General features: G+C 39.8%; 2 pseudogenes; one reads left to right on the top strand and one right to left on the bottom strand.

The window, feature by feature from the left end:
- LOC103737856 overlaps positions 1-7068 on the top strand; it is a 72226-nt pseudogene extending 65158 nt beyond the window's left edge.
- LOC115071171 lies at positions 539-619 on the bottom strand (annotated as a pseudogene).
- Positions 7069-11240: the final 4172 nt, after the last annotated feature.

Genomic DNA, 11240 nt, shown 5'->3' with positions numbered 1-11240 from the left:
GTTTTTTTTTTTTTTTGCCTCCTTTCACTTTGAGATTGTGTCTGTCCTTGAAAGTGAGATGAGTTTCTTGCAGACAACAAAAAGATAAGTTTGTTTCTTAATCCACTCACATAGTCTTTGTGTTTTGACTGGGGAGTTCAGTCTGTTAATATTTAAAGTTAGTAATGAAAGATGAGTATTGAATCCTGTCATTTTTATTTCTGTTTACATTCTTGATATAGCTGTACCTTTCCACATTGGATTTCTTTCCACAATCCCTTGGGTATAGTCATTCCTTTCTTTGGCTCTTTTTATTGCTTCCAGAACTCTCTGAAGGGCTGGTTTTGTGGACATGAATTCCTTCAGCCTATTTATGTCATAGAAGATTTTTCTTTCCCCTTCAACTATAATAGACATTTTGGCTGCATATAGTAATCTGGGTTGGCATCTGTGGTCATTTAACACTGGGAATACTTTGGTCCAGGCTCTTCTGGCTTTCATAGTTTGCATTGAAAAGTCAGCTGTGATCCTAATGGGTTTTCCTTTATATGTGACTTGAAAAAATATGGAACACTTCACGAATTTGTGTGTCATCCTTGCACAGGGGCCATGCTAATCTTCTCTGTATCGTTCTTTTATCCCTCTCTTCCTTCAGTTCTTTTATTTCTTTGTGTGTTCTTTAAATTCACTGAATTCTTTTATCATGCTTATAATTGTCCTTTTGAGTTCCATGTCCTGCATTATCTCTAGGGGCTTCTCACTGTACTCCTCTAGAGGACTACTGGTATTTGGTGGCAATATGTTATTTTGGTTTTTCATGTTATTTTTTTCTCTGTGATTTTGACATGTGAATTTCTTTTGTAGTTTCTGATTCTTGTGTGAGACTCAGGCTTTCAAGTTTAGGTCTGCTTCTTTTTGTGAACTTCATGTGTCTCTGTGGTTTTACTTTTTGGGCATGAAAAGCTGGTTCCTCTAAGCTTCTGGTTCTCTCTTTTGATTTTATATTGGAGTGGCCTGATTGCTTTTGTCTTCAGGAGTTCCCACAGAGGCCCAATTCAGATGAGGGTCAGATGTTTTCAGGCTTCTCCTAAGGTCTGGATCCCTCCAGGAATGATTTTGCCCTCAGGAACATTTCTTTTGCAGTTTCTGATTCGTGTGTGAGACTCAGGCCTTCAAGTTTAGGTCTACTTCTTTTTGTGAAATTTATGTGTCTTTGTTTTGGGGATTGGACTGGCCTGGGAACCTGGCCCAGGAAAGATGCTGGTCTAGGCAGCTGGTGGCCGTGCCACCAAGAGATACAAAGACAGATGAGGCAGGAAGAATGATTTTGTATTGGAGTGGCCAGATTGTTTTTGTCTTCAGGAGTTCCCACAGGGGCCCAATTCAGGTGAGGTTCAGATGTTTTTAGGCTTTCTCCTAAGGTGTGGATCCCTCCAGGAATGATTTTGGCCTCAGGAATTCAGGGGTTGGACCTGCCTGGGATCCTGGCCCAGGAAAGATGCTGGTCTACGGGAGCTGGTGGCCATGCCACCAAGAGATGCAAAGGCACATGGGGCAGGAAGAGGCCCCAAGGACTCCTGGGGACTGCACTGAGGAGCTGGGTTGGTCTGGATGCAAAGGATCAGGAAGAGGAAAGGTCAGCCCCAGAGTCCCAGAAAGAGGCTGGCAGGTGGTGCAGGCCAAGGGAAGCAGAGGGAGTTGAGGGTGGGGCCAGTCCCAGAAGCAGTGCTCCTGGTGTCCAGAGAAGGCACTATGTTGGTCTGGATGAAAAGGATCAGGAAGAAGCATTGGTGGTTCCCCAGGTGTCTGGGGCACCAAGACAAGGATCAGGGCAGGACCCAAACTCAGAGGAGGGAATGGCGGTGGAGATGGGAGGGTGAATGAGGCTGGGGGAGTCATGGCACAGAAGGCGCAATGGACTTAACCCAGAGAGAGGCCTGCAGGTAAGAGAGAGGCCTGCTGTGGGTCAACATGGGGATTTTAGGGGTGATGTGAAATTGCTTCTATTGAGGCTCACATAAGCCCCTTGTTGTGACTCCCACCTGAGCCTGAGCATGGAAAGGCAGCAAGGGGCAAGGGAACAGGCAGACTCACAAACAAGTCTCACTAATTCCACTCCTGGCAAGGCCTTGTCATAAAAAGGAAGAATGGGGCAAAGAAACAGAGAATGTAGCTCCCAGATGGGCCATACCGTGAAGGGGAGTCATAGCGGGAGGAGCTGGGTCAGTCTCACCCAGAGAATACAAGACTGTGGCTCATGGCTAGGCCTGGGGAAAATTAAAATGTTATTAATTCTTTTTGTCTTTTTGAGACAGGGTCTCCCTGTAGCCCTAGCTGGCCTGGAGCTCAGTATGTAGACCAGGCTGGCTTCCAACTCACAAAGACATGCCTGTCTCTGCCTCCCAAGTGCTGGGATTAAAGACGTGTGCCACCACACCCAGCTAAACAAAAAAACAGTGTTGGAAAAATAGATGAGAAGGGTTAGGGATAGGGGATGGCAGAATATATGAGTGTACTGTAGAAACACAAGAGAAGTTCTTTAAGTTCATGGAACAGTTCTTCTGAGTGCAGTGTTGGTTTAAAAATCTCCATATAAGCTGGGCGTGGTGGCACACGCCTGTAGTCCCAGCACTCCGGAGGCAGAGGCAGGTAGATCTCTGTGAGTTCAAGGCCAGCCTGGTCTACATAGTGAGTTCCAGGACAGCTGAGGCTACAGGGAGACCCTGCTTCAAAAAGTCAAAAAAAATCTCCATATAGTAAAATATCGCATTTGTTACATACTGAATTTGTACAGCACAATTCAGGCTGGAGCCCCAGTACCTTAAAATATGTCTGTTTGTAGAAATAGCTCCTTTAAAGAAATGATAGATTGAAATGCAACCCTTAGGGTGGACTTTAATCTAATCTGACTGTGTGTCCTTATAATAATGAGACTTTAAAAATAAATAAGCATTATTTATGTTGCAGAGAGAGGGAGAGAGAGGAGAGAGAGAGAGAGAGAGAGAGAGAGAGAGAGAGAGAGAGAGAGTACATGCACAGAGTATTAACTGTGTAAAAGTCAGCAAGAAGGCAGGCATGAACAAGCCAAAGAAGCCTCAAATGGATCAACTCTGTTGGTGTTAGGGTATCAGTAAGCCCCATAAATTGAACTAGTCCAGACTATAAAAAATGTCTAGTCTATCTGTTGGAGGACCAACCTTTCCAGTCTCACTGGTCAATTACTGGTGATAGACCCACTTCTAGGAAGGCAGGTTCACCTTAAGTTATGGTAAACAGGTGGGCAGAATACCTGATGTGTTAATAAGGTAGTGAATATTTCCTGCCTGGAGCTAGCACAAATCTCTGCAGAACTTCCAGATCAGCCACAGCCATGTAGGTCTCCATAAGTCTGTCTACTTTCCTGAACTCTTCAGGAAAGTGTAATTTCTCCTTTTCTTCTTCATGCCTTTCTTTCTAAACATGCTTTCTTTAAGGCTTTGGACTTCCCCTAGCATCTTGTGTTTATTCACTTTTTCTCTAAAGCTTCCTTCTCCCAGCCATGTGGCTGTGAGTCAGCCATGTGTCTGACCTCCACGCAGGCTCTAAACCTGCATGGCTTCGTGATTTTCTTTACCTCTTCCCACTAGTCACCTCCTCAAGGCAGCTGCCAAGATCACCGCTCACCTGCCCTGAGGATTTTTCTTTAAGATTCTAATGAAATTGTAAAAGTTTACATTCAAGTCCATTCTTAAATTTTTTTATGAATGAGACTAAGAACCCTCTAGGGAACCCTCTTTCTCCCCACTTCATTGGCCTCTTGACTTGGACTACTAGCTTCCAGAACTATGAAAAATAAATTTCTAATGCTTAAGTGATCAAGACTATGGTATTTATGGCAGTCTCAGAAAATTAAGATAGTACTACATATCAAAAAGAAATTTTTACATATAAAAACTGATAAAATGGAATAAGATTGTATTAGTCTATTTGGGATACCATAACAAAGTACCATAGACTAAGAACTTTTAAAAACAAACTTTTAAGGGGCTGGAGAGATGGCTCAGTGGTTAAGAGCACTGACTTCTCTTGCAGAGGACCTGGATTCGATTTCTAGCACCCATATGGCGGCTGAGAACCATCCTTAACTCCAGTTCCAAGGGAATCCAATGCCCTCTTCTGACCTCCACAGCACTGTGTGACATGGGTGCACTTACACACATGCAGGCAATACATTCATACACATAAAATAAAAATAATAAAATATTTTTTAAAAAAGCAAACCAGACTTTTATTTCATCACAATTTGGGGGCTAAAAGTTCAATATCAAGGTGTCATAATTGGTTTCTGATTAGGTTTCCTTTTCTGGCTTGTAGAAGGTGGCCTTCCCTCTGTGCCCTCACATAACCTGTCCTTTGTACTTGGGAGAGGACTGTGGTGTTTATTTCCCATCTTATAAGGACACCAGTTCATTATTAGAGTCTTACTATTATGACCTCATTTAACCTTAATTATTTCCCTAAAGGTCCTGTCTCTATTCATAACAGAGACACTCACACCATAATGAAAGTATATCATTAGTTCATTGTTTTATACTAACATCAATTTCTTGGTGTTAAAATTTTGGCATGGTAACATAAAATGTTATCATGGAAGGAGGTTTAATGAAGGATACATGGGAACTCTCTGTTCAATGTTTGTGACTTCTTATGGTTCTAAAATTATTTTAAAATGAAAAGTCTAAAACCAAAACAAACAAAATAAAAGAAAGTGGTATGGTAAGAAGTCTCACAGTATGCAACAGCCCACATCTTGACCCTTTCCCTACCAAGAGGAACAAAGACAGTCTCTAGATTTACAATTTACTTACTCTAAAACCATCAATTCATTGAAGCTTTCTGAGCCTCAGTATCTACATCCTTATAAATTATAGCATGTAGGCCAGAGCCCTGCCCAGGGCATTAGGAACCCTAGATCTCTGCCTCATTTTTTCCTTCCTTAAGCTTTAGGTTATTGTTTGATATATACTTCATCTTTTGCAGTGAAATGGGAATGATCACTATCCTACCCTCCCTCACTATGCTGTACTAAGTATCTAGGAGACAACACCATGCCATCTGACTCTTAAACATCCTTGTCTTGCTTTAAGCACTTTCTTCCCTAGTAGCAAAATTAGAAGACAAGAAAAGACGAGTAAAGAAATTAGACAACATGTAGAAAGGAGGAGGGAGAAAAGCTGCACACCAGATGTTTTATGAGAAGTGAAGGAAGTGTGAGGTGAAGCAAGCATTTGACAAGAATGTTTAGGAAGAAGATTAATCACCATTTCAGTGTTCCATGTCCAACATGATTGTGTCTTTGCTTGTTTGGCTGGGTCTGATTTCAGAATTAGAGAATCCAGTTTTCTCATTAAGGCAGGATGGGGTAGGGGGACACGCCAGGGTGCCACTAATAAAGGACAGATGGAAATGACAGGAATGCCCTTAAGTAAAGCAGAAAGCAGCTGAGAGAAAAACTGTTAAAAGAAAATACATAAACAGCTTGACCACAAACTACCAGGTTCTGACTTGCTGATAGGGGTGTAAAACTAACTTGTCAGCTTGTTTTTTAAGTGCCAAACAGTGAGCGCTCAAGTGGCAAAGACCAGTCAATAGGCATGGTCACTCCCACTGTTCAAAATCTTTTCATGGCTTCCTATTGCCTGTTGAGAAAAGCCAAACTCCTCTGCCTTGAATGGAAGGCCCTCAGTAAACTGGCCCAAAACTGTTTTCATGCCTTCTCCCCCTACTGTGTCTCAAATCTAGGAAATCAGTTCTCACATTCCCATTACCTGGCTATGTAACATTGAAAAGAAAACACTTGCCCTCACCAAGTCTTGTATTCTCCCTCTGTCAAATGACAATAATCCACTAATCCATACCCAATGATATCATGAACTATATTTTCAGGAGGGCAACAACAGAAAAAGCATCTAGGTGAACCCAGTGGTTTCCAAGTGGCAGGTCTGTGTCAAACAGGGCTGTAACCACTTATTGAAAGTGACCAGAGCTGATCTCCCTTGCTTAAGGAAAGACTAATCACTTCCTCATATCTGCGACTCTCTGACTCTTTACTAAAGATGTCCCAGGAGAATACGTTAACGTTTCCTTTGCTTCCAGGCAAAATTAATCACTTTCTCTGTATACCTTATACAAAATTCTGAGCCTTCTGCTAACTACACTGAATTTTAATTATCTCTTATGGGCCTTCCTCACTAAACTATAGGACACTCAGTGGTAGGAATTATGTCGCATTGAATTTAATAAATTCAATAAAACTCTAAATAGTTGATGAGTATTTATAATAAGTCTCAACAAGAGTTTATGGAATTAGACTCTTTAATTAGAATTAAATCTCTGTAGTATATTAGGACACTATTTAAATATTATGGAGTTATAAAAACTTATCATTATAATGTCTATTATACTTAAATTAGTTTCTTTAAACAAATACTGACTTAGAACAACTACATACAAAGTGCCAAGCCGGGTGTTAGCTACCTAGTTATAAATGGAAAAATGGTCTCAGTCTTCCCTACACATTGGTATCACCTGGAGAAACATGAAAAAAAATTATGGCATGAGTCCCCACCCCAAACATTATGATTTAATTAATCTGGAGTATATCCTGGCAACAGAATTCATAATGCTAGTCCTAGTTTATATCACTGGTATTATGTTAGAAATGCACATGAAATACGTAGTTGTGAGCATAATGAGTATTTTGAGAGCTTGTTTGGAGGTTCCAAAGGGAAGCGCAGCTACTCGTATACTCTTGACCGAAGACGAAGACGGGTCCTTCTCCTCCTCGGAAAGTCCTCCTCCTCGACAGAGCACGCAGCTTCGGCAATGAGGGAGGAATGGGACACCCGCCTAGCCAGCCAGATCAGCCGAATCAACCCTGGAGATCAATGGGGTGACAGATGTCACAGCCAGATCACCTTCCATAGTGAGTATTTTGAAAATGAAAGAATGCTACTGGAATTTGTGATCTACTGCAAAGAGCGTGAAATTCTATATCCAGCAAAAATAACCTCCAAGCAAAAAAGTGGAAATGAAGATGTTCTCAAATGAAGGGAGAACAATAATGTGTCATTGAGAGACCTAACCCAAAAGAATACAGAGATTTCTCTAAACAGAAAGGAAATGGCACATTTATAAAGAGGTTTAAAGCTTGCCTATCATGTACAGGTATGTGGGTTCCATGCCCAAGACTATGAAGGAAAAAAAAAAGAGCTTGAGATAGAAACAAGAACAATCAAGAAGATGAATACACCCTCTGAAAAGTTTTCAAAGCTGTATGTGTTCAATTTTATGTCTTACAGGGTTTATACTAAGTTCAATATTATATAACTGTATTAATTCAACTGTGAACCTAAAATTTTACAGCCACTTTTGAAAGAGATGTATCTTTGCTCTGGAAATTGTTATTGAATATGTTAAAGCTGTAATAAAATGCTTCTTCTAATCATGTGGTTATTAAATAAATAAAAAAACGAAAGAAATCTGTAACAACAGAACATGAAATAAAAGTAACTTCTAGTTTTAATGAGAAAAGCATAATAATAAATGAAATTAAAATTAAAAATTAAAAAAGCTGTATGTGATAACTGCAATGTAACTATTGCACTGTCTAATATGGTTTCAACATACAAGTGTGTGTGTGTGTGTGTGTGTGTATATGTGTGTGTATGAGAGTGAGAGAGAGAAATGTTGCAGATAATTACATTATAAATAAGGAAGTGTCATTACAAGGCATGTATCATACCAGAGAAATGAAATTCTATGTTTACATAAATACTGATACATAATGTTAATGGCAGTTTTATTCATAATAGCCCCAATCTGGAAAAAACAAATTATCTTATAATGATAAATTGCTAAACAAACTCTGGTGCATGCTTTGCATGGAATACAACACAACGATTTTAAAATCACAGCATCAATAAATACAAAAACCTGAATGAATCTCAATGGTACCACATTGAATGAAAAAAAAATCAGTCCCAAAGCATTACATACCATAATGGTCTACATATATGAAGTGACTAAACCTTATAGAGATCCAGATGAGGCATGGTGATGCAAGTCTGTAACTCAAGCATTCAAGAGACTGAAGGAAGAAGATCACAAGTTGAAGGTCACCCTGGGCAATATAGTGAGATCATGTATCTTATACGTACACAGAGAGGGAGGGGTTAGGGATGGGAAACAGACAAAGTGGTTGTGAAAGATCTATTATATCTTAATTGCAGTGGTGCCTAAGTGAATCTACACAAATAAAATTGTTTAGAACTATATACATGCATTGTACTATTGTCAATTATCTGTTCTTGATATTGTACTACAGTTAAGATACGGCCATTGTGAGAAATGAAAGAAGGAAACATACAAGATACCTACATTATATTTGTAACTTCCTATAAGTCCATACTTATTTCAGATTAGAAAGCTAAATCTCAAGCATGATGTTCATTGACTTTAATTCCAGCACAAGGGTGTCTGAGGCAGAAGGATCATAAATTCAAGGCCAACTGGGCTATATAGGAATTCTCTGTCTCAAAAGTGGGGAAGGTGGGGCTAGACAGATTGCTCAGCAGTTAAGAGCACTGGCTGCTCTTGCAAAGGACCCGGGTTCGATTCCCAGCATCCACATGGCCACTGTCTGTAATTTCAGGTTCAGGGGATCTGAAGCCCTCTTCTGACACCTGCCAGCATTGCGTGATATGGGTACACTGACATACATGCAGGCAATACACTCATGCACACACACAAAAAAAATAATAAATAAAATATTTTTAAAAGGGAGGAGGAAAGAGGAACTGGGGAAGTAGCTAAGTAGTGGAGCACTTGCTGAATACGTACAAGTTCCTGGATTTAATCCCAGCACTATTAGAAAACAAAACAGAACATTAACTGACCATCATTTTAAATAATTTTAACTACAATGATTTCTTATTGGATAGGCAATAAAATAATGAAGCAAATTACAATATCAATAACCTAAAATGTGAGAATAGGGAAGAAATAAAAGTGCTTGTATGTGAATGGAGTTATGTTGTTATCATCTTAAAATAGGTTGCTGTAGCTATGTTTTTGATGAAATGGATTTAGGTTGTCCAACTAGGAGATACAAAACGGCTGAATGGATTAAAAGTAAAACACAAAGATATGCTGTACTAGAGACCCATTGTGATGGTTAATCTTGATTGTCATCAAAACAAGATTGCTAAATACCTAAGGGACAAACCTCTGCGTATGTTTGCTAGGGTATTTCTAAAGTGGTAGGAAGACCTCCCCTGAACATAGGATGGCACCATTCCACAAGCTGTGGTCTTGGACTGAGTAAAATGGAGAAAGTGAGTGGATCACCAGCATCAATCTCTCTGGTTTGTAACCATGAATGCATTGGGACCAGCTGCCTTATGCTCCTGCCACCAGGACTTTTCCCACCATGGTAGATTGTACCCACAAATCATGAGTCAAAATAAACTTGTCCTTCCTTAATTTGCTTCTGTCAGCTATTTTGTCACAGTGATGAGAACAGTAACTAATACACTAGCTTTAAGGACATGCAATCTGAAAGTAAATAAATGATGAGAGGGAAAAAATATACAATGCAATTACTGACTTAAAGCGAACAGGAATGGTTATTCTTACATAACATTAAATGGACTTTAAGTGGAAACCTATGACAAAAGATAATAAAGCATTGGAGCAATGGCTCTGTGGTTAAGAACACATACTGCCTTTCTAGAGGACACATATTTGGTTCCCAGCACCCACAGTGAATGGTTTACAAACACCTGTGAATCCAACAGATCCTCCACAGGCTCCAATACTCTCTTCTGGCCTCCATGGGCATCCACAGACATATACACATACTCATATACAGACACACACACATCCACATAGTTTTAAAATTAGAAAAATAAAAAAGATTATTCCATCCAACAGCAGCAGAATATGCATTCTTCTCAAACGTACACAGAACATTCATCAGGAAAGAATATATATTAGGACACAAGATAAATTTTAACAATTTTAAGAAAATTGGAATCATATCAAGTATCATTTTTCACTACAATGATCTGAAATGAGAAATCAATAACAAAAGGGAAAGTGGAAATTTCACATATTCAATGGAATCAAACACTATACCTTTATCAACCAGTGAACCAAAGAGAAATAAAAAAAACAATATTAATTAAAGTAGTAGGACCAGTGAGATGGCACTTGCTGCTAAGCCTGATGACCTGAGTTGTATCCCTGGGACCCACATAGAGGAAGGAGAAAACCAACCCCCACAAATCATCCTCTGAGCTCCACACACATGCTGTGCTATGCACACACACTTGCATACACACAAATAAATAAGTGTAATAAAAACTTTTTAATAAGTTAAGTAAATGCAACATTCAAAATTTTGTGGTAAAAATCAGTTCTAAGGGGGAAATATATAGTGATAACCATGTATTAAGAAATAAATGGTGCAGCTGGAGAGATGGCTCAGCAGTTAAGAGCACTGACTGCTCTTGCAGAGAATCCACGTTCAATTCCCAGCACCCACATGGTGGCTACGAACCGTCCTTAACTCCAGTTCCAGGGGAATCCAAAGCCTCCTTCTGACCTCCACAGCATTGCATGACACGGGTGCACTCACATACATTCAGACCATACACTCATACACATAAAATAAGAATAATAAATAAAATATTTTTTAAAAAAGAAATAAATAGTGCCAGGAATGGTGGCACCTGTTTTTAAACCCAGCAACTTGGGAGGCAGAAGCAAGTGAATATCTGTCAGTTCAAAGCCAGCCTGGTCTACAAAACAAGTTCCAAGCCATCTGGGGCTACAGGGAGACCTTGTCTCAAAAAGATTTTTAAAAAGGAAAGAAAAAGAAATAAATAGAGCCCAGTGTGGTGGTACACACCTTTAATCATAGCAGGGGCAGAGGTAGGCAAACTTCTGTGAGATCAAGGACAATTTGGTCTATGTAGCAAGTTCCAGGCCAGCCGTGACTGAGGACAACCTGATCTACACAGTAAGTTCCAGGCCAGCTGCGGCTACAGGGAGACCTTGTCTCAAAAATAAAATAAAAAATACATAAAATGAATTAAAAAAGGCCTGAGTCTGGTGGGGCATGCCCCACCAGCACAAGGGAAGCTGAAGCAGAAGTATATTTAGTTTTAAGCCAGCATATGATATTGAATGAGTTTGAATGCAGTTTGTGACACAGCGAG

Source organism: Nannospalax galili, unplaced genomic scaffold, assembly GCF_000622305.1.
Source record: "Nannospalax galili isolate Female #2095 unplaced genomic scaffold, S.galili_v1.0 scaffold238, whole genome shotgun sequence".
Classification (NCBI taxonomy): Eukaryota; Metazoa; Chordata; class Mammalia; order Rodentia; family Spalacidae; genus Nannospalax; species Nannospalax galili.
Note: the sequence above shows the minus strand (reverse complement) of the source record. Positions and strands in the feature narration are given on the sequence as shown.